We start from the raw sequence: 23,865 nt of genomic DNA, 5'->3' as shown, positions 1-23,865 counted from the left end.
CACTTGGGTGGCCATTTTAGGGGATCTATGTACCTGCACCCCAAGATCCCTCTGTTCATCTACACTTCCAAGAATCCTATCCTTAATCCTGTACTCAGCTTTCAAATTCGACCTTCCAAAATGCATCACCTCGCATTTATCCAGGTTGAACTCCATCTGCCAACTCTCAGCCCATCTCTGCATCCTGTCAATGTCCCGCTGCAGCCTACAACAGCCCTCTATTCTGTCAACGATATCTCCAACCTTTGTGTCATCTGCAAACTTGCTGACTCATCCTTCAATTCCGTCATCCAAGTCATTAATAAAAATTACAAACAGTAGAGGCCCAAGGACAGAGGCCTGTGGAACACCACTCACCACAGACTCCCAGGCAGAATATTTTCCTTCTACTACCACTCGCTGTCTTCTGTTGGCCAGCCAATTCTGTATCCAGACAGCTAAGTTCCCCTGTATCCCATTCCTCCTGACCTTCTGAATGAACCTACTATAGGGAACCTTATCAAATGCCTTGCTGAAGTCCATATACATCACATCCACACCTCGACCCTCATCAACTTTTCTAGTCACATCCTCAAAGAACTTGATAAGGTTTGTGAGGCATGACCTGTCCCTCACAAAGTATTGGGATTGTATTAGTGACCCCCCCCTAATAATCAGAGGGAAATTGAGAAACAAATTTGTAAGGAGATCTCAGCTATCTGTAAGAATAATAGGGTGGTTATGGTAGGGGATTTTAACTTACTGGGACTGGCAGAGTGCTAAGGGTTTAGATGGAGAGGAATTTGTTAAATGCGTACAACAAAATTTTCTGATTCAGTATTTGGATGTACCTACCAGAGAAGGTGCAAAACTTGACCTACTCTTAGGAAATAAGGCAGGACAAGTGACTGAGGTGTCAGTGGGGGAGCACTTTGGGGCCTGCAACCATAATTCTATTAGTTTTAAAATACTGATGAAAAGGATAGACCAGATCTAAAAGCTGAAGTTCTAAAATGGAGAAAGGCCAATTTGGATGGTATTAGGCAAGAACTTTTAAAAGCTCACTGGAGGCAGATGTTCGCAGGTAAAGGAACATCTGGAAAATAGGAAGCCTTCAGAAAGAAATAACAAGATTCCAGAAGAAGTGTATTCCTGTTAGGATGAAAGGAAAAGCTGATAGGTATAGGGAATGCTGAATGACTAAAAAAATTGAGGATTTGGTTAAAGAAAAGGGAAGCATGTGTCAGGTATAGACAGGATAGATCGAGTGAATCCTTAGAAGAGTATAAAGGCAGTAGGAGTATACTTAAGAGGGAAATCAGGAGGGCACAAAGGGAACATGAGATAGCTTTAGCAAATAGAGTTAAGGAGAATCCAAAGGGTTATTACGAATACATTAAGGACAAAAGAGTAACTAGGGAGAGAATAGGGCCCCTCAAAGATCAGCAAGGCAACCTTTGTGTGGAGCCGCAGAAAATGGGGGAGATACTAAACGAATATTTTGCATTAATATTTACTATGGAAAAGGACATGGAAGATATAGAATGTAGGGAAATAGATGGTGACATCTTGGAAAATGTCCATATTACAGAGGCGGAAATGCTGGATGTCTTAAAATGCATAAAAGTGGATAAATTCCCAGGATGATCATGTGTACCCTAAAGCTCTGTGGGAAGCTAGGGAAGTGATTGCAGGGCCTCTTCTGAGATATTTGTATCATCGACAGTCACAGATGAGGTGCCGGAAGACTGGAGGTTGGCTAACGTGGTGCCACTGTTTAAGAAGGGTGGTAAGCACAAGCCAGGGGACTATAGTCCAGTGAGCCTGACTTCAGTGGTGGGCAGTGAAATCCTGAAGGACAGGATGCACATGTATTTGGAAAGGCAAGGACTGATTAGGGATAGTCAACAAGGTTTTGTGCGTGGGAAATCATGTCTCACAAACTTGATTGAGCTTTCTGAAGAAGTAACAAAGAGGATTGATGAGGGCAGAGCGGTAGATGTGATCCATATGGATTTCAGTAAAGCGTTTGACAAGGTTCCCCACAGGAGACGGGTTAGCAAGGTTAGATCTCATGGAATACAGGGAGAACTGGCCATTTGGATACAGAACTAGCTCAAAGGTAAAAGACAGAGGGTGGTGGTGGAGGGTTGTCTTTCAGACTGGAGGCCTGTGACCAGTAGAGTGCCACAATGATGGGTGCTGGGACCACTACTTTTCATCATTTATGTAAATGATTTGGATGCGAGCATAACAGGTATAGTTAGTAAGTTTGCAGATGACACCAAAATTGGAGGTGCTGCGGACAGCGAAGAAGGTTACCTCAGATTACAACAGGATCTCAATCAGATGGGCCAATGGGCTGAGAAGTGGCAGATGGAGTTTAATTCAGCTAAATGCAAGGTGCTTCATTTTAGGAAAGCAAACCTTAGCAGGACTTATACACTTAATGGTAAGGTCCTAGTGAGTGTTGCTAAATAAAGAGACCTTGGCGTGCAGGTTCAAAGCTCCTTGAAAGTAGATTCGCAGGTAGATAAGATAGTGAGGGCGACGTGTGGTATGCTTTCCTTTATTGATCAGAGTATTAAGTACAGGAATTGGGAGGTCATGTTGCAACTGTACAGGGCATTGGTTAGGCCACTGTTGGAATATTGCGTGCAATTCTGGTCTCCTTCCTATCGGAAAGATGTTGTGAAACTTGAAAGGGTTCAGAAACGATTTACAAGGATGTTGCCAGGGTTGGAGGATTTAAGCTATAGGGAGAGGCTGAACAGGCTGGGGCTATTTTCCCTGGAACATCAGAGGCTGAGGAGCGACCTTAAAGAGGTTTACAAAATCATGAGGGGCACGGATAGGATAAAAAGACAGTCTTTTCCCTGAGGTAGGGGAGTCCAGAACTAGAGGGCATAGGTTTAGGGTCAGACGGAAAAGGTACAAAAGAGACCTGAGGGGCAACCTTTTCACGTAAAGGGTATATGTGTATGGGATGAGCTGCCAGAGAGAGAGGTGGAGGCTAGTATAATTGCAACATTTAAAAGGCATTTGGATGAGTATATTAATTTTAAGGGTTTGGAGGGTTATGGGCCGGGTGCTGGCAGATGTGACTAGATTGGGTTGGGATATCTGGTCGGCATGGATGGGTTGGATTGAAAGGTCTGTTTCCGTGCTGTACATCTCTATGACTCTTGCGCTGTTCATTTTGCTTTAAAATCCCTTGAAAATTTTGAATGTTTTGTAACTGGATGTTAACAGTGTACATGCTTCACAATTAATGCTGAAGACCTCAAGACCATGAAAAATCAATTTTATATTTTGTGATTGCCTGCCTAATCCAACCATAACAATTAATTTCATAATCTGAGCATTAAAGTTAAAAACGAAAAGACATTAAGTACTTTAAACTTCTTGATTTGCTCTGTGTGAGTATTTCGATGTAATTGGCTGCATCCTCACTCACTAAGATCACCACTGCAGCATGTCATAACTTTTGTCTGGATGGCGAGAAATACACCTCAGAAATCTGCAAATTGTCCTGATCAGTTTTCTTAGAGGTCAGCAGCAACTGTCTTTGCCACTGACCACAAAATTCAAGTCAAAATGTCTCCATTAATATAAAACAGAACCACAGGGAAAGCATTCAAATTCAAATCAAAACAGTCTCTTCGACACAGCATCAATAATTTGATACTGTTTATTCAGACCGGTGGGCTGAGTTAGCCCAACTGCTTAAGGCATTCTTTTCAAGCAAGCTCTCCCCAAAAATACGTTGGCACCATTGTTCTAAAATCATAAGAACAACAGTTTCTATTTCTAAGCCTTTTCATCCTCCTTCAGAGCAGGTGACCAAGGAGCAAACGGTATGTGATAGAATTGATTCTGCAGTGCCAAACCACTCATTTACAATTTATTCCTACTTACCAAATTCTGGGTTTTATTATAATTTAAGATGGGAAGGCAAGTCGTGAGCGTTGGCACCATTGTTCTAAAATCATAAGAACAACAGTTTCTATTTCTAAGCCTTTTCATCCTCCTTCAGAGCAGGTGACCAAGGAGCAAATGGTATGTGATAGAAGTGATTCTGCAGTGCCAAACCACTCATTTACAATTTATTCCTACTTACCAAATTCTAGGTTTTATTATAATTTAAGATGGGAAGGCAAGTCGTGAGAATGGCACAATGAATGTGAAGAGGGATAGAGACAGGTTAAGTGGGCAAAAACTTGACAGATGGAATACAATGTGAGAAAATGAAAGGTTATACATGCTCGCAAGAAGAATAGAAGATCTGAATATTATTTAAATGGAGAAGTCTTTGGAAAGCTGCAGCACGCAGGGATTTTGTGGACCTTCTGCATGAATCACAAAACACTAGTGTTCAAATTCAGTGGGTTAACCAGGAATGCAAATGGACTGATGTCAGAGGTAGTTTCTTTACTCAGAGTAGTAGGGTTGTGGATCGCACTGTCTGCAACAGTTGAAGACTTACTAAGTTTACAAGCATTTAAATGGTCATTGGATAGGCACATAGACGAGAATGGAATAGTATAGGTTAGATGGGCTTCAGATTGGTTTCACAGGGCAGCACAACATCAAGGGCCGAAGGGTCCTGTACTGTGCTGTAATGTTCTATGTCCTATGACTTTTAGCTTTTAGTTCAAAGTAAATGGAGTATAAAAATAGGGAGATCTGGCTTATAGTCTATACAAGGTACAAATCAGATCACACCAGGAATACTGGGAACAGTTTTGGGCCCCTTATCTAAAAAATGATATAATGGCATTGGAGACAATCTGTAAGATAGCGGAATAAAATTTGGCTGTTTTGCCCATCTTATCTAGTCATCCAGTCCACAAAGTTGATTCCAGGTATGTAGATATTTTCTCATGAGGGGTTAAGTCAGTTGGGCCTGTACATGTTAAAGTTAGAAGAATGAGAGAAGACCTTATTAAAACATATCAGATTTTTGGGGTGGGCTTGACAGGGTAGATGCAGAGAGGTTGTTTCCATTTCTGGGAGAGTCAAGACCAGAGGACTTAATCTCGGAGTAAGGGATTGCCCACTTAAGAGGGTAGACAACGTGAGTAGTTCTTTACCATAGAGGGCTGTTGATGCTGGTTCATTTAGTATGTTCAAGTTCAAGATCTCTAATCAGGAAGGGAAGCAAAAGTTATGGGGATCAGGAGTCCAAGATCATCAGAATCTCACTGAATGGTGAAACAAACTCAATGAGCCAATGATACCTCTACTTTTGTATCTTATAGTGTTACGAATGTATATTTTACCTATGAGAAATTCCTATCTCATTTGTCAAATTGAACTTGTTCTTCCTGAGAAAAATTCACATTTCTTGGGAATTATTACACATTCTCAAGTCTTGAAAATACCAAAAAAGACATGCTCACTGGATATTGTGGCTAAGATTTTCCAGTGTGCTCATCAGCCCACAGTTTCCTGTGCACTAAAATATAGGAAAACATGGGCTGGTCAGCAAACAAGCCAAAAGCTGCAAGCTATTTCCAGAACCACTGGGAAATTTTACACAAAAATTATATGAATTTTTAAAAAATAAACTTCAACAAATGAACAAATGTATAGGAGGCAATCATTACAGCACTATCTACTAAAACACACTTCAGGGAATTAACTGGATCAAGTTTTAATAGCCGAAGTATACTCAGTATAAAGAAATGAATTAGTTGGAAACATTAAAATTATTTTCCAAATTAAGTCTTAAGTCTTAAACCTATATTTTCAAAATATATTCACACATAGGCGCCATGCTAAATATGAATTTGTCACTTCAAATGTTAACCACAAACTGCAAGGAGAAAGTCAATTTTCTCCTTCACTATTGCTGTTATGTTGCAGCTTTCTAATCCATTGCATATAATTCAATTATTTTTTTCCAGACAGGGAGCTATGACAGAAATAGAACAAATCAAATATTCACATCACTTCCCTAAGTCAACAGTGACAGCATTTTCAATTCAAGATGGATTCAGGAGTATACCACATGAACTGTTCAATGAGTTTTCAGAAATGAACAAGACAGTAAGAGAATTAAGCATTTCTATTAAAAAGATGAAGAATTTCACACCATATTCTGAACTGGTGTAAATTCTTTAACTAAAAACTTTCCAACTACATTTATTTCACCGATGTTAGCCCAATTCAGGAGTAGACATTTTGTTTTTTCTCCCCCATCCTAGCCAAGGAATTGAGGTCAATTTTAAATGTGGCATGAATTTAATACTGAGTTGACTACAAATTCAATTGTTTCCTTTATATTTCAATAATATATTTCATTTAATGACACTGCATGCCATTAAAATCATTTGACATCGACTAATTTTGAACAAATGGCATTACTGTTTTGTCCAGGTTTTTTTAAAAAATATAGAAACATAGAAAATAGGAACAGGAGTAGACCACTCGGCCTTTGAGCCTGTTCTGTCATTCAGTATGATCATGGCTGATCATCCAACACAGTATCCATTCCTGCTTTCTCCCTGCACCCTTTGATTGTTTTAAACCTAATAACTATATCGGATTCATTCTTGAAAACATTCATCATTTTGGCCTCAACTATCTTCTGTGGCAGAAAATTGCACAGAATCACCACACTCTGGGTAAAGAAATCTCTCCCCTTCACAGTCCTAAAAGACCTATCTCATGTCCTTAAACTGTGACCACTGGTTCTGGATTCCCAATTCATCGCTAACATCCTTTCTGCATTTACTCTGTAGAGTCCTGTTAGAATTGTATAGGTTTCGGAGATTCCCCTCATTCTTCTAAACACCAGTGAATACAGTTTCTTCACACATCAGTCCTGCTATTCTAGGAATCAGTCTGGTTAACCTTCATTGCACTCCATCAATTACTAAATCATCCTTCCTCAGATACGGAGACCAAAATTGCACACTGTACTCCAGTTTTGATTAGAACTTACTTATAATCTTTTTATTAAGATACCGTTTCGTTATTGTACATCATTTAATTCACTTTTATTAGGTATGTTTATGTTTTCATAAATTGTGTGTTAAGCTTTATTTATGAGAAGTCATTGACCTGAAACCTCAACTCTGTCTCTCTCCACAAATGCTGCTAGGCCGGAGTATTTCCTGTGCTTTCCGTTTTACTATCGGATTTCCAGTAACCATACCCAAATGCAAAACTGCTAACAACCAATACAAACAAGAGAATGACATCTAGCAGCATTAGCCAATTCCATTAACATTTAGATTTTGAAAGAACTATTCTCAATCAATAACGAACTTAACATTAAGAAACAAATGCAGAATTTTTCCTTCCATTTCTTATGGGAACTGCTACTACCTGCTACCTTTTTAAAACAACTGGTTGCGAGAACAACTGCCATTACCCAAATAGAATAAAATAATTTTGCCATTCAATTTCTCTCTTCCTCCATCCTCCTCAATGAGAAATTTAACTAAAGTTAAGAACAACATAAGACAAAGGTAACCAGTTATTTCAATTTAAGGTCATACAAAGAAAACATACATCTACAACCCTAAATTATATGTACAGTTCTATCAAAAACATGAAACTATGGCAAGCCATGCTCAAATCAAGAGAATCAAAGAATTTCAGTAGATACAAATATATAACAGATATAAGATTATAACGAATACAACAGATTATAAACAAACACAGCTTCAGTACAAGCATAGTGTAATCATTTGCAGTTCAAAACTGATTTTGGAAGACTCATTTGCAATAAAACACAAACAAAGGGCCTAGATTTTGCAGGACTAATGACAATAAAATCATCAACGTTCCCGTATATTATTTTGTGAAACTAACAGCAACTTCTGTCATCTGTCCATGGAACACTACAACTAATTGTCAGTAATTTGATGCTCCTCCACAGGATGCATTGGTGCAGTCTTTACAGATAGAAATCTTAGAGAAAATTTGATGCGACAGGAATTTGACCTAAAAAAAAACTTGTTTAATGAAGTATAACTGGGTCTTTAATTAGGACAAGTTACTATTTCTGATGAATGACCTCTCCAGTCCAGAAAACTAATTTTATGTTTGCAGAATAGAATGTCAAATGGGTCTTCAAAATAATTTTAAAAATGAAGATACTTTAATAATAAATGTGACATGTGTCAAAGAGTTAATTAAATAATAGTGCTTTCTAAGGTATGGGAAAATTGGAGAATTTTTAAAAAATATCAGAATAACCTGCATCACGATCATTCATTTTGTGTTGATTTATAATTCCCTGATCAAACAAAATTGCATGTTAATTGCATGTTTAGCATATTGACATCTGTCCACTGGCTGACTAACAGTCTAGAAGTTATGTGGATGTTGAACCAAATCCCGAAGCTATTTCGCATTAAAATACTCTCAAATACATGACCATACCAATTGATAGGTCTTGAATAAATTAAAGTTGCCTTAGCCCAGAGGACTCTCAGGTTGTTCTCCCATTAGAAAGAGACAACTGATTTAACTGGACGGTTACCGCACTTCAGGCAAGGCTGAGACCCTGCGACCTCATAGTGACCTTTGCCAGCGTGAGAATTGAACCTATACTGCTGGCATTACTCTGCACCACAAACAAGCTGTCCAACCAACTGAATAACCAGTTGCAGTGGTTAGATTTAGATACTTATTGAAACATTTCTACCCAATAACAAGGAAATAATAGAACAGCCATCAAATTAAAGAATAAATAATTGTCTGTGCATCGGATAGATGATTAAAATTATAAAATGATACAGCATAGACTGAGGTCATTCAAGCCATCATGCTCATACCGACTACAGTGCAGCTATCCACTTAATCCCAGCAGTGTACTCTTTCAGAACAACCTTGTTTTCTCCTTTTTCTTGTGTTACTACTGTAACTGCTTTTGACCTTGTGGTACCTACCAGATCCAAACCATTTACTCAAAAATTTTGTTGCAACACAAATCAAAAAGCACAATAATACAAATGCTGGAAATCTGATAGAAAACACATAAATTGCTGGAAATACTCAGCGGGTCAGGAAGCACTCAGTGTGAGCCAAAATTTCAGGATTACAACCTTTAATCAGGGACTGGAATAAGATAGAGACGTAATTAATTTTGAACAAGGGTGGTGGGACAAAGACAAAGGGAAAGATTTGATAAACTGGAAGACATGAGAGACTGATTGGCCCTGTAAGATTGACTCTTCTGTCAAAGGGAATGATGAAGGGATGTACAAGGGATGTAAATAAAGAAACAAATGATGTAGTGAGAGCAAATGCACTGCAGTCTGAAAGCAAAAAGGAGGTTTAGGTCTAAAAAAAAATTAAATTCAGTGTTGATTCCAAAAAATTAGAAAGTGACTAATCAAAAGATGAGCTGTTATTGCTCAAGGTTACACAGAATCACAGGATAGCAGGCATGGATAGAGATGTTACCTTGAGAGAAGGATAAAGAATTAACATAACGAGTCATTAAGAGCTTGGGATGACGCTTATATACTGAATGGAGGAGTTCCACATAGCAGCCACCCAATCTTTTCACGAGAGAGAAACAACACGAAGCAATCAATACACTAGACTGAACTGAAAGTAGTGCACTTAATGGCTTCGCCAGGCGAAGGAGTGTTTGGGACCTTGGATGGTGAGGAGAGAGCTGATTAAAGGGTAGCTGTTACACGTTCTGCATTTGCTTGGAAAGTTACCATGAATAGGGGACAAGGTGCTAGGGTTGCCAAGAAATAGACTGGGGAGTCCACATAAAGTCATAGAGATGTACAGCATGGAAACAGACCCTTCAGTCCAACCCGTCCATGCCGACCAGATATCCCAACCCAATCTAGTCCCACCTGCCAGCACCCAGGCCATATCCCTCCAAACCCTTCCTATTCAAATACCCATCCAAATGCCTCTTAAATGTACCAGCCTCCACCACTTAGGTCCCTTTTATATCTTTTCCCACTCACCCTAAACCTATGCCCTCTAGTTCTGGACTCCCCCACCACAGGGAAAAACCTTTGTCTATTTATCCTATCAACACCCCTCATAATTTTGTAAACCTCTATAAGACAGCAAAAAGGGTTACCTCAGATTACAATAGGATCTGGACCAGATTGGCCAGTGGGCTGAGAAGTGGCAGATAGAGTTTAATTCAGCTAAATGCAAGGTGCTTCATTTTAGGAAAGCAAACCTTAGCAGGACTTATACACTTAATGGTAAGGTCCTAGGGAGTGTTGCTAAATAAAGAGACCTTGGTGTGCAGGTTCAAAGCTCCTTGAAAGTAGAGTCGCAGGTAGATAAGATAGTGAGGGCAACGTGTGGTGTGCTTTCCTTTATTGGTCAGAGTATTGAGTACAAGAATTGGGAGGTCATGTTGCAACTGTACAGGGCATTGGTTAGGCCACTGTTGGAATATGCCCGAAACGTCGATTTTGCCTGTCCTCGGATTTTGCCTGTCCTCAGATGCTGCCTGAATTGCTGTGCTCTTCCAGCACCACTAATCCAGAATCAGCACCCAATGTGCCAGGGCTTCAGTCCCACCACCTTGCTGCCCCATTCTGTTTTGCTGCATGAACCATAGGTCAGTCAGCAATAGTTTGTTTCTGATGGGGATAACAGAGCAGACTCTGCTCATGTTTATGGTTGTGCAACGGGTAAATATTTAATCAGAGTCTCAGAGTGCGGTGGTAGTGACCCCTACTGTGGGCAACAAAGTCTCGCTTCGACTCCCAGTTTTTGTAGAGATATGTTATAATATGTCTGAACAGATGGATTAAAAATGTCTTTATAATCAGAGATTGAGGGGTTTCCTTTGAGGAGCCGTTTGTTCTTTAACTGGTTCAGTGTTGGCTGGTGTTTGATCTTTGTTTGTTGGTGAAATTTCAATCGAAACTGCTGACGTGTTCCTGAGCTGAGTGATGTACAGATTCTTTTCAGGAACTGAATTCCCAGGAAGTGAAACTTCATGGAGCTAAAGGGCTACTTTTAAACAGAGCAAAGTCATTTCGTCAAATAGGAATTGTTTGAACCCATCCATCTCCAACTATCCAGCCCAGTGACAGCATCTGAAATTCAAGCAGATACCAGGTCCCAACTTCTTGTCTGGGGTAAAGTTGAGTTTTGTTTAGATTCTCATTTTTGTGTAAATTGTAAAAGCAAAATCTCCCCAGTAACAAGTGACCTTGCTTGGCCTTTGATTTTCATTGGTCAGATTTGTTGCGCATTGACCTTCAAAGTTTGTATTTAAATATCGAGCTTCCTTGTTCACTGACAAAGTGAGTGTGACACCGAGATCACAGATACCATCGGTGTGCATTCAGTGTGAACTACACGGAGAAATTCACCCCCTCCACGGAAACAGTGCAGGTAAGGACCAGGAAATTAAAACAAAACAGTGCAGGTGTCACATTCAGAGAGAATTGCATTTAAATTTAAACAGGATTACAGCACAACTTGGGAGAGTTGCTTCACCCCTCGAACTCTGAAGTTTTACATAAAGAATTCTGCAGGAGGCCAAGTCTAAGTGAAACTGTTCCAGGAGCAAACTGCAGGGAATGTCTACGAGGTAAAAACAATGACTGCAGACGCTGGAAACCAGATTCTGGATCAGTGGTGCTGGAGGGGCACAGCGGTTCAGGCAGCATCCAAGGAGCTTCGAAGTCGACATTTCGGGCAAGGGCCCTTCATCAGGAATAAAGGCAGTAACCCTACTGCGAATCCTCTTGCAAGGATGCCTGCCTTAAAGAAGTTTTCCTCCTCTCTCTACAAGAATCTCAGGGAGTCCCTGTCCCACTGCAACTCCCATGTCATTTTCTCTGCCCTGAAGCTCTTCCGGACTTGTCTACCTGCCTATCTCCTTTTCCACCTATCCACTCCACCCTCTCCTCCCTAACCTATCACCTTCATCCCCTCCCCCACTCACCCATTGTACTCTATGCTACTTTCTCCCCACCCCCACCCTCCTCTAGCTTATCTCTCCACGCTTCAGGCTCTCTGCCTTTATTCCTGATGAAGGGCTTTTGCCCGAAACGTCGATTTTGCCTGTCCTCGGATTTTGCCTGTCCTCGGATTTTGCCTGAATTGCTGTGTTCTTCCAGCACCACTAATCCAGAATCTGGTTTCCAGCATCTGCAGTCATTGTTTTTACCATATTGCCACTGGTCTCCTTCCTATCGGAAAGATGTTGTGAAACTTGAAAGGGTTCAGAAAAGATTTACAAGGATGTTGCCAGGGTTGGAGGATTTAAGCTACAGGGAGAGGCTGAACAGGCTGGGGCTGTTTTCCCTGGAGCGTCGGAGGCTGAGGGGTGACCTTATAGAGGTTTACAAAATAATGAGGGGCATGGATAGGATAAATAGACAAAGTCTTTTTCCCTAGGGTTGGGGAGTCCAGAACTAGAGGGCATCGGTTTAGGATGAGAGGGGAAAGATATAAAAGAGACCTAAGGGGCAACTGTTTCAAGCAGAGGGTGGTACGTGTATGGAATGAGCTGCCAGAGGATGTGGTGTGTTTCATAAGGTCAGCTCATATTCTTCTAAATTCCAATGAGTACAGACTCACACTACTCAATCTGTGCTCACAAGACAGTCCCTACATATCGCTATTAGTCTAGTAAATCTTCTATAGACAGCCTTCAATGCCAATGTCCTTAGATAAGGCGCACAAACTGTTCACAGCATTTCAGCTGTGGTCTCAGTAGTGTCTTGTATAGTTTTAGCAAAACCTCACTACTTTTACACTTCACTTCCATTGAAACAGAGGCCAACGTTACATTTTACTTGTTGAAATTGAATACCAGCTTTTTGTGATTTATGCATGAGGACTCCTAAATCCTTTTATTCTGTAACTTTCTGCAGTCTTTCTCTACTTAAGTAATAATCAGCTCATCCTTTCTTCCTGCCAAAGTACATAGAATATTTGGGAAAATGTGAGGCTATCTACCAAGGTTTTGCTTTACTTGTCTACATATCCCTACAGTCTCTATTACATGTTTATCATTTACCTTCCGACTTATTTTTGTGCCATACACAAACTTAGTTATAGTGCACTCACAGTCACTAATGTACATTCTAAACAATTATTTCACCAGTACTGATCCCAGTGGCACTCCACCAATTACAGGCTGCCATTCTGAAAATGCCCTCCTTTTCCCAACTCTGCGTTCTACTAGGTAGCCTATCCTCTATCAATGCTAGTGTACTATAACAAACCCCAAGGGCTCTTACCTATTAAGTAGACTAATGCGTGATACCTTCTTTATTGCCTTCTGAAAATACAAATATGTTACATCCACTGCTGCCCCTTTACCTACCCTGTTTGTTAGTTCCTCAAAGCCTTCTAGGAAATTTGCCAGGCACGTTATCCTCTTCATTAAGTCATGCTGACTCTGGTTTGTGAAGAAGCTAGTTCTTTTAATACCCAAGGATGCATCCCATCAGGTCCAGGGAACCTCTCAGTCTCTAGCCCCATTAGTTTCCCTAGCATTAATTATTGTATATTTTCCCACTCCTCATTTTGCTCCTTGGTTACTTAGTTTAATTCTACATTTAGTTCATGTTGCCTTGCCTGATTCTTTCTACCAACTTGCAGACTAAATTTGGAATGAGCAAAATTATCTTATGAGGAAACGCAAGAAAGTCTATGCCTGTAGTCAGAGATAACTTAATTAAAACAAAGAAGATTCTCAGGATATGGAATGGATGTTTCCTCTTACGGGAAAATTCAGAACGGGGGCTCGTTTTTGAAAATAAGGGGTAGCCCATTTAAAACTGAGATGAAATATAGTTTATTCTCTCAGAGGGTCAAGTGCCTTTGCAATTTCCTTCCTCAAAAGGCAGTGGATGCAGAATCTTTAAATATTTTTTAAGGTAGGGCAGACTGACTCTTGATTACCAAGGGGATGAAAGATATTTGGAGATTATGTAGGGATTTAGAGCAGAGGTTAAAGCCAGATCAAACAAGACCTTATTGAATGGTAGAGCAGGTTCCAAGTGGCCTACTCCTGTTCCTTGTTCATATTTAAATCTTATTGATATCAATGAATTTTCAAGTGCTGTTTCATCTGCCCATTTTGAAATGATGCCCGATAAACATAAGGCAAGTCTGTTAATTAGTCACCTAATGACAACCTCTGGCAAACACTCCATAAATCTCTACAATCTGAAAAGCAATAATTCACCAGCACACTCTACTTTCTGGCAGGATGTATATAAATTGGTTAAAGAACAGTATACATATAGTCCTATGGGTGCTCACTTTGCTAAGAAACCTATAATGTAGTACTCTGTCAAATGTCAAAGTCCAGAGACAAAATTTTCAACTCTTGACGTTACTTCAAAGAACTCAATTAAATTAATCAAACATGATTTGCCCTTTGAATATATCCATGGCAAGTTTCCCTTTGTTATTTAATCAATACTTCTCCACATGCAGATTGTTTCAGATTGTTATCTTTAAAAATCTCCTCACATCAATCTTAGACTGACTATCCTATAGTTGCTTGGTTTATCCCTCTCACCTACCATAAAAAGAAAAATGCAATGTTTCTTAACTGCCTACATTGACTGACCACACAAAAATATTTCTATTGCAACCTTATGTGCCATTAAGGTTCAAATTAGATTAAATTCCTTTTTTTTTAAAAGAAAGTATATTAAAATTATAGGGATACAGCCAATGCAGAGCCAATGTTAGTAAAATAAAATCACATTAATAAAATAATTCTGCTTTTCCTGAGCAGTTTAGCGTACTTTTATTTAAATAAAGAGTTAAAGACAACTATGGTTGATACTACATTACTTCAGTTAGTATCTCACAATGACTGGTTAAACATTTCAACAAAATTATGGAAAAGCAAACAGTCAACCAGCTCCCACATATTTTCCAGTGGAGGTGTGATCAATCACAAGAAGCTGCAAGCGACCATAGCTTGTTTATAGGTGTTCCTTACTGATCTGTGCTAGCACCATTTGGCATTTTATATTGATAGCTCCTTACTAATTTGGACTATGCTAAATAGAGAAATCACGTAATAAACTTGCAGTCTACTGCTCAATAACAAAATGCACTGGAAGATCACTATTATAATCAACATGTAGTTAACTGAACTGCAGCTATAACATATAGGTAGACATTAAGGTTGGCACACTATCTCAAAACTCAAATTTAACTTCCAACAGAATTAAAAGGTAAATGTAATGGCGAGCACTCACTAAAATTGAATATTTGAGCTAAATTCACATAAACCCAGAAGTTTTTTTTCACATCTATTGACTAGTAAATCCTGCAACTAGGTCAATGATCATTAAATTTTTAATTTTCTACTGTAGTTACATTCACCATAACTAAAAAATGGTTCTTCAATGCAAGATTCATCAAAATGTACATGGTGATTAACACAATTTTTTGTACCTACTCGCCATTTTAAAAGAATTAAGCCCCAAAGTTTTACCTTCTGGAACACAGTACTTCCCTGACAGTTATCTTTACTTCTGCATGGAAACTTTCAACTGCTACAATATCTCACTTTGAATATTTCACATACTACTGTAATAATCAAAAATGAAAAACTCACGTTTTGATATCCACATTAAATACTCAATGTTTGTTTTAATTCCAAGAACGTAGAAGTGATTGTTTATATTCATCACAAACAGTCACTGAATGCTGGTTTTTCCATAGGTTATCATGATAACTAAATCAATGGGGCATAATTTCTTTGCTGCATATTGCACATTTTCTTTTATCCATTCATGGGATGCGAGTGTCACTGGCTAGGCCGGTATTTATTGCCCAGCCCGAATTATCCAAAGATCAATTAAGATTCAATCATTGCTGTGGGGCAGGAGTTACGTCTAGGCTAGTTTGGGTAAAGATGGCAGATTTCCTTCCTGAAAGGACATGACTGAACCAGATGGGTTTTTACAACAATGGACAATTGCTACATGGTTGTCAATAGATTAGCTTTCTTTCAAATTTCAGATTTTTAAAATTGAATTTGAATTCCAGTATCGACCATGGTAGGATTTGAACCTATGTTCAGACCACATTAGTGACACTGCCTCTAAGCTATTACCTCTGAAGTCCTCTAAAACACAAAAACTATAAATATATTTAAAGAAAAACAAGGTTAAACAATAATTTTGAATTTATTTCTAATTTTGCCCTGCTGTTGATAAAATTCCCATTTTTGGCTCTGGATTTTTCTGTGCAGCACAGGAAAATACTATCAAAACACCAGGCTTATCTGGCTTCACAATAATCCCTAGAAAAGCAGTGAAGTGGAACTCTCTCATGTTAATGTTTCAGCGCAAGAATGAAATAATTAATATGTTCTAATACATAGTGTCTTAATTAAAGACATAGTTAGAAGTAGATTTGATTGTCATGTGCACTGAAGTATAGAAATACATGAATACAGTGAAAAGTGTACAAAGTCACCATCTTGGTTCTCCATTTGTTTACAAAATTGGAATTAAAAGGCAGAAATAAAAGAAACAAAGCCAAAAGGAATGAAAAACATCCAATATCAAAGTGCAGAGGACAATTTCAAAGTTTGCAGATGACAGGAAACTTGAAAAAATTGTAACAAACAAAGACAGAAATCACTGGAGAAACTGAACAGACTCAGCAGCATCTGCATCAAAATGTCAAACATGACAAGTACTGCTGCATACAGGTGTACAAAAAGACATCTCCACGTTTCAGTTATTAAAGGAGCCACAGTACCACGTGTGGAAAATATAAAGTACACTAAGGATAGGTGGCAATGCTTATTGATTCCTAATGGTCCAAACTAAGTTTCTTCCTAAAAAGGCTGCTGAATTATCCTTTCAACTGCAATTCAGAAAAACAAAATCAGAAGGAACATCTGGCACCCTTCAACATTTGGAATTATTTTTGACTCAAAACATGTAGGATGACAAACAGAAACTAATACATGTATTCTTTCACTCTTACTTATTGTTGTAAATGGGGCATTATGTTTTTTTTAAATAGGTGCGCACTCTTGTTCAACTTTAGGAAACAGTATATATCAAGCCATGACAAATCTTGACAAAGTATGTGATAGTTCAAGTTAGGCTCACAATCCAAAAAAAGAAATTTAAGTAGTATCTTGAACCAAAGCTGAGGATACAGACATTTGAAATTCAGCCAATGCTTCAGCTAAATCAAAACTTCTAATTTAAAAATGAATAATATTTTGTCATCATAATTTCCATAATGGAGCATAATGTAATTTTTATTATATTACTACTGGACATTACAAGGCAAACAATTAGGATATGGCAATTATGGTCTTAGTCTGATTTAGACATAATTATTCCTACAGATTATTAATACACTCATCCTTCCTTATCTATGAAATGTAGTCGTACAGATTTCCCCTGGATACCAAAAGAAATGCAGATCCTATTCATATGTACCACAAAGGACCATAATCAATTTTTAAGGTATATTAGACAAGACAAACAGGAAAAATAAAAGGTGAAGTCTGAGACTGACATCTCAAGTAGGTAGATCCATGGGCAACAAGTCAGTAGATAACAATCACTGAGTATATTCACTTAAAACTTTGTACAGATAACAATGTTGTAACTTTTACAATCAGTTGAAAAGCATTTGCATTCACTGCAGATTTCAATAAAAACTGCCCACAAAGATCTAGTAAAATTTATGGCATGAATTTATTGTTTCCTATCACCAGTTTGATTCTGGTGCCAAGCCAAGGGGACTCCTAGGTGTCCAACAACTATTATGTCATCAAACAGAGTAAGCACCAAGTAGGCTAATATTCTCACAGACAGCAAACTGGAGAATATACCACATGTTTTTACTTTTAAATAACATTTTAGACTTCAAAATAAATGACTGGCCTAGAAACATCTGATCAAAATAGAAGATCAACTTTAACCATTCAATATACTTTTTAAAAATTTAACATTCCTCAATACAGGGCCAAGTTGCTCAGCAGTAGTTATGAAGTAAACTATTGAAAACCCTGTTACACCCAGTTACACCTCATTCAAAAAAGGCATAACATTTTATAGTGAAACTAACAGCACAAAAAAAATTACAGCACAAAAAAAATTGATTTTGTTAAATTAGTGATTATTACTTGTTTACAACCTGGGATCTCAAGTGTTCTACAGAGAAGCATTGTGTCACGGGCAGCAATTTTGAGATTCTTGTATTTAACTGCATATACACACACACACACCAGAAGCTGTTACTTTCAATATACTAAATCTGGGACAATGCAATTGAAATATAATGCATCATTTTCATAATGTGCCTACAAGCCTTTGGATTAGCAAATAGTATTACGTTATAATCCCTATTAGATTAAGTAAAATAAAGCAATTTTTAGAAATTTAAGATTTTATTCCAAACGATCCCAGTTTTAAAACTATGCATTAATGAGTTGTTGTTATTTTGACTATATGCTTTTCGTTAACACTCAGATAGCTTCATGAAATAGAATTAAGATAGAAAACAATGGCATGCCATACAAATCTATAACCTCAAGATGAAGCTTTGATATTTTTGAGTGTTATTTGATCAAACATCTGATGATGCTTTTAATAGAAATCAAGATAGCAAACCTCTCCATAAAACTGCATTGCTTCAATATCTTCAATTTTAAAACTAAACCCTGAAGGCACGTACACTCACAGAACCTCCTCAGGCTATGAGTAAAAAGAAACTCCTAAGATATCAGCACTCCTAGACGGCAAGAGTTTTCAATTCCTGAAATGTAAAATCTTTTATAAGTAGTTTGAGGAACTACCTACACACAAAGCATTTAACTGTTAGATGTCTACAAAATCTTATGTATCTCTCAAGATTCAGCACACAAAGCCACTAATTTAGTTGTTTCACTGGCTGAGAATATAAAAGAGGAATGACCACACAAGTCTGTGCTTAAGCAAACAGCTACACAGACCAGAACTACACAGGCTAAAGATCCAGTCTCTATGGAATTCATTCCAAGCTATATTGGGAAAGGCAAATAGGGAATCATTGCATAAATGGAGGAATTTGCGAGCAATGAGAAGACCAAGGGCATTGCTTTGGACCCCTCTACAAACTCCCTTCCTTCATTACCAACTGAACTTCCCCCTCTTCAACAAGTATCTGATGCTGAACTTGTATCGTGATCTGTGTCCTATTTAACCCCAAGCGATAATCTCTTCACCATCAAGGCCATTTTACATTTACCTCTGTAACTCCTGCCTCAGCCCACAGCATGAAATACTTATCCATGGCTTTATTACCTACATGCTCAATTATTCCAACATTCTCATATCCTGTTGACATTCTACCTCTTACCATAAACTCTAGCTATTGATCATATCCATACTTGCATTAAATTCTAATTTCCCATCATCTCAATGCTTATTGACCGACAGTTCAGAATTTTAAATTCTGACTATGTTCTGATCACTTCAGAATCATTCCCCTCCCCAACCTCAGTAACTTCCTCCAATTCTACAGTGCTCCAAGAATTTCAGGCTGTTTGAACACTTTCCCCATTGACTTCATTCCACTATCAATAGTAATAGTAATTAACTCAACTGTCTAAATACTGCTTTCTAAGTTCCCCCTGCAAACCTCTCAATCACTCTCCTTCAAATCTCTCCATAAAATCTACTTGTCTTAGTGTCTGTTCTGCTCCTGTAAAACACTTTGGGAGATAGAGAAATGCTACTACTGGTTTGTCGATGCTGGATGAAGACTGCACTGAGCTACGTTGAGAATGACAGTGACCAATGTGATATCTTGCCAACTATCAACATCCAAACACAAACTCAGGAGAGTTTACACAGGCACTTGTGAAATTAGCTGTATCTCATCAAGAGAAAATAAAGGACAGAGAAAAGGAAATTTAAAAATTTAAAAAAGAGGAAAATAGAGTATTCATGTGGTTAAAGAGGTTACGGTGGGTTCAAAAATGGAAATATTGGTACCTTATTTCCTACCAAAGCTGCAATCTGGAATTTAAAGTGAGTAGTGTTTGATGCATCAAAAAATTGGAAATCGCAGCCCAATATAATAATTTTAGAGCTCCGTTTCATCGGGAAAATAAAAGAAGGAAGTGGTACATGTGAAGGAAGTTGTACTTTTTGGAGGTGGTGTGTTGCTTTTGTCTTTTTATCCCCTGAGGATGCTCCTTTTTGCTCTGCTTCGCACCTGAACGGTTACTGGAAAGCGGAGAAGCGAGGTGGCTCCAGGTTTGCTCAGTGACAGTTGCTGCCCACCGCTTCTCCATTGATCCCCGGGCCCTGCGCCATCGTGTACCCCGGGGAGGGGGGGGGCAGGCCCTGACACCGAGAGGCCGCCACCGCAGCGACCGAGCCGGCAGCCCGCAACCGCCAACACTCACCTCCGGCCTCTCCCGTCCCGCTCCTCCTCTCCACCGACTCTATATATCGCCCGTCCCTTCTTCCACTATCTCCTTTTCCTGCTCCCGATGCCGAGCAGCCTCAATTCCCTCCTTTACCCCTTCCTTCTCTTCTCTCAATACCGATCCCGATTCCCAATCCACTCTCCTCCCCGGGATCACAGCAAATGGACTGCGCCAGGAATGGTCGAGTGCGCAGGAGCATTGCCGTCTCTCCTCCCTCTCCGACTCTGGGCAGAGTGCGCAAGCGCCTTGCCGTCCTTTTGCCCAGCACATGAACAAAAGAGAGAAAATGTTAGGCGTCAGGGATTCGATATTTAAAGTTGCTTTTTCTTGGGTTGTTGCAAGTTATACCCTGTGTTGATATATTCCTAATGTCTGTTTGTGGGAACGCCATTTGTTGACCAAAGTTTCACCCAATTTTCTTCGACAGAATTCACAATGCCAATTGAACAGCTCTTCTGAGTGTATCCGATATTATAAAAGTTAAATTAATGTGTTGAAAGAAGCAAATGCGAGGTGAGGGAAATGAACGTTTTCACTCAGAGGCTTGGAAGTCACTGTCTGGAAGTGTGGTGGAGGCAGTTTCAATTGCCATACTCGAGTATTGTTATCTAAGTGTAAATAAAGTGCAGAGTTATGGGGAAAAGGTGGGAGTTTGGCAGTAACCTAAAATGCTCAGAAAGCTGGTGCAGACTGGATACGTTCGATGGCCCTCCTGAATGGTAAGATTCTGTAATTCTGAATTGGACTTGGATTTTGTGTTCCCCTTATACTGTATAAGATTCAAAGAAGTCTCATTTGAACAAAGTTAGAGCTTCACCTAAAGTTCACAGAGCAATTGACTTAACAGATTTTTTTTAAATTCTGAACTTTGACTGTTAATACTCAGAATGTAGGGAAGCACCACCAATCTGCATATTAAATTCCCTGGTGCCAAGGAAACTTCTGAACGATTTAATGTAAAAGTTCACAGCTATTTGTCAATGGCTCAATAGTTAAGTGAATTTGTTCTACTGGGAACATAGAAGCAGGATTTGACCAATTTGCCACCATCAGCCTGTCTACCATGCAATTTGTCCACCACAAATTTGCATCTTAAGTCTATTGACCTGCATGTTTTTATAATTCTAAATGTATTTGCCTAAGAAAATCTAGAAATTTCTGTTTTAAATTTTTAACTTAATCTAGAAGACCTCAATAATTTGCCTCTATATTGATTTTTTATCACACCCCAATATTCAATTGTTTTACTCACTGCCATAAGCATTGCTATTTTCATTCATTGTCAATCAAGACTACTGATCATTTTCATTGCCCCTCCAGAGTTTGTTAGTTTAAAATAATCACATATTTAGGCACAGCGTACTACAACTTTGTTTGGAGATATTTTAGCCGTTTGCTGCTTGACATCTGTCTGTAGTATGGTAATGAATGATGTGGCATTCTGTATATACTTGCCCATAACAATTTGGTTGCTAATTCTTTATGAATAATGTAAAAATATAACACATGAAATTCTTGGAAAGAAACAGTAATGTTCAAAATGGGGCAGAATTGCTCTTTGTGCTGGAGTTCCTTATTCTCCTCCTAGATTCTGTTTTATGGTACATGTGTTGTAACCTTGAGTAGGCAAAATGCACAATGTAATTTTCAATACACTACATCCCTGCCTTTCTTATTAAATGACAATCTTTGCATGTTTTGAATGGTTTGTTTACAGAATAGCAACCAATAACCTGAGCATAATATGAACTTTCAACTTTGATTAACATCTATAGCATCTTTTAACTTTTCTATTAATGTAGCAATGCTGTCAGTCTTATGCAATGAGATTAAAGATTTATTCACCAACTGAAAATGATTCACTTTGTAACTTACCACTTAATTATGCATTTTTTTCCAAAAAGAGAATATCATCTAAAGTAAGATGTGGTCTCATTTAACTCTTGCTTTTTATCCGAGATGAGGTTTGGAGGGATATGGGCCAGGTGCTGGCAAATGGGACGAGATTGGGTTGGGATATCTGATCGGCATGGATTGGATCAAAGAGTCTGTTTCCGTGCTGTACATCTCTATGACTATGACTATGTCAATATCTAAATCGGAATCAATGCTTGCAAATAGTGTTTTCAGTGCTTTGAAGATTGGCACATTTCATGGGATGATTTGCAAAACAGGCTTGTCAGTGACCATTAATCCTTTTATGTTGGCCACAACAAATGCCTGAACATCATAAAAAGTTTTGTGCTTTCCAATACGCCATCACATTTCACAAGCATTTTATCTCCTGGCTTTCATGGTCTGAATTTCATGGATTACACTGTACTTGTTTCCATTTAATCCTTTGGTTCTTGATTGTATTTACATACACCAGACCAGTCTTCAGAGTGTTTAGTTTCTGAGTGTTTCAATTGAAAAGTTACCAGCAGTATGGTTTAAACAAGATTAAAGGTATCTTTACTACACAACATTTGATGAAAATTAAGTTGTTAAAAGGTGATTTAAAAAGTTATTAGTTAAAATGCTAATGCAAAGATTTAAGGTAAGTAAGGGAAAATGTTATGTATGAATGTGGAAATAAGGTCTATTTCTGCTATCACTGCAGGGCTGGCTTGCAAGATTTTCTCTGAAGTGTAGAGGTTGAAAACTTGAAGTCAGCTTCAGTAGCTGTGATAGAACAGATCCTGAGAGAGAGTGCAAATTCCTTTGTTTCACTTTCATGCTACTGCAGATTGAGGCTTTTGCTAACCTGGGTCAGTACAACAATCCTGGATACCTCCACATGTTTCCATTTTTGTTTCCAGATGATTCTCCTGAGATCTCAACATGCAATGGTTGCTCACTTATACACTCGTATAAGTGTATGTCAACATGCAATGGTTGCTCACTCGTTCAAAACTGAAGAAAGACTGTCATCCCAATGTCAAATCATTCTTGTATATTGGGTCTCTCTCTTGGGCATATTGTGGTTTAGGGTTGAAACTTTATTGCTGGAACAGCACAGCAGATCAGGCAGCATCCAGGGAACAGGAGATTCGTTTTTTCGGGCACAGGCCCTTCTTCAGGAATGAGCAGAGAGTGTTCAGCAGAAGATAAAAGGTAGGGAGGAGGGACTTGGAGGAGGGGCGTTGGAAATGTGATAGGTGGAAAGAGGTCAAGGTGAGGGTGATAGGTCGGAGTAGGATGGAGGCGGAGAGGACAAGAAGAAGACTGCAGGTCAGGAAGCCCGGCACCGCCTTCCTGACCTGCAGTCTTCTTCTTGACCTCTCCGCCTCCATCCTACTCCCACCTATCACCCTCACCTTGACCTCTTTCCACCTATCACATTTCCAACGCCCCTCCACCAAGTCCCTCCTCCCTACCTTTTATCTTCTCCTGCTGAACACTCTCTGCTCATTCCTGAAGAAGGGCCTGTGCCCGAAACGTCGAATCTCCTGTTCCCTGGATGCTGCCTGACCTGCTGTGCTGTTCCAGCAATAAAGTTTCAACTTTGATAT

At 38.9% G+C, this 23,865-nt stretch overlaps 1 protein-coding gene and 1 long non-coding RNA gene across 2 annotated transcripts in view; one reads left to right on the top strand and one right to left on the bottom strand.

Annotated features, from left to right (window-relative positions):
- LOC122550671 (cytoplasmic protein NCK2) overlaps positions 1-20,575 on the bottom strand; it is an 85,921-nt gene extending 65,346 nt beyond the window's left edge. Inside the window, exon 1 of the mRNA XM_043691757.1 lies at positions 20,348-20,575. The gene's annotated coding sequence lies outside the window, so the exon portion shown is untranslated. The remainder of the gene's footprint in view (positions 1-20,347) is intronic.
- Positions 10,922-23,865, top strand: part of LOC122550672 — a 29,803-nt gene continuing 16,859 nt past the window's right edge. The window contains exon 1 of the long non-coding RNA XR_006311911.1: positions 10,922-11,328. This is a non-coding gene — a long non-coding RNA (uncharacterized LOC122550672). The remainder of the gene's footprint in view (positions 11,329-23,865) is intronic.

This window comes from Chiloscyllium plagiosum, chromosome 6 (assembly GCF_004010195.1).
Source record: "Chiloscyllium plagiosum isolate BGI_BamShark_2017 chromosome 6, ASM401019v2, whole genome shotgun sequence".
Taxonomy (NCBI): Eukaryota; Metazoa; Chordata; class Chondrichthyes; order Orectolobiformes; family Hemiscylliidae; genus Chiloscyllium; species Chiloscyllium plagiosum.
The sequence above is the reverse complement of the archived record's forward strand: the minus strand, read 5'-3'. Positions and strand labels throughout refer to the sequence as shown.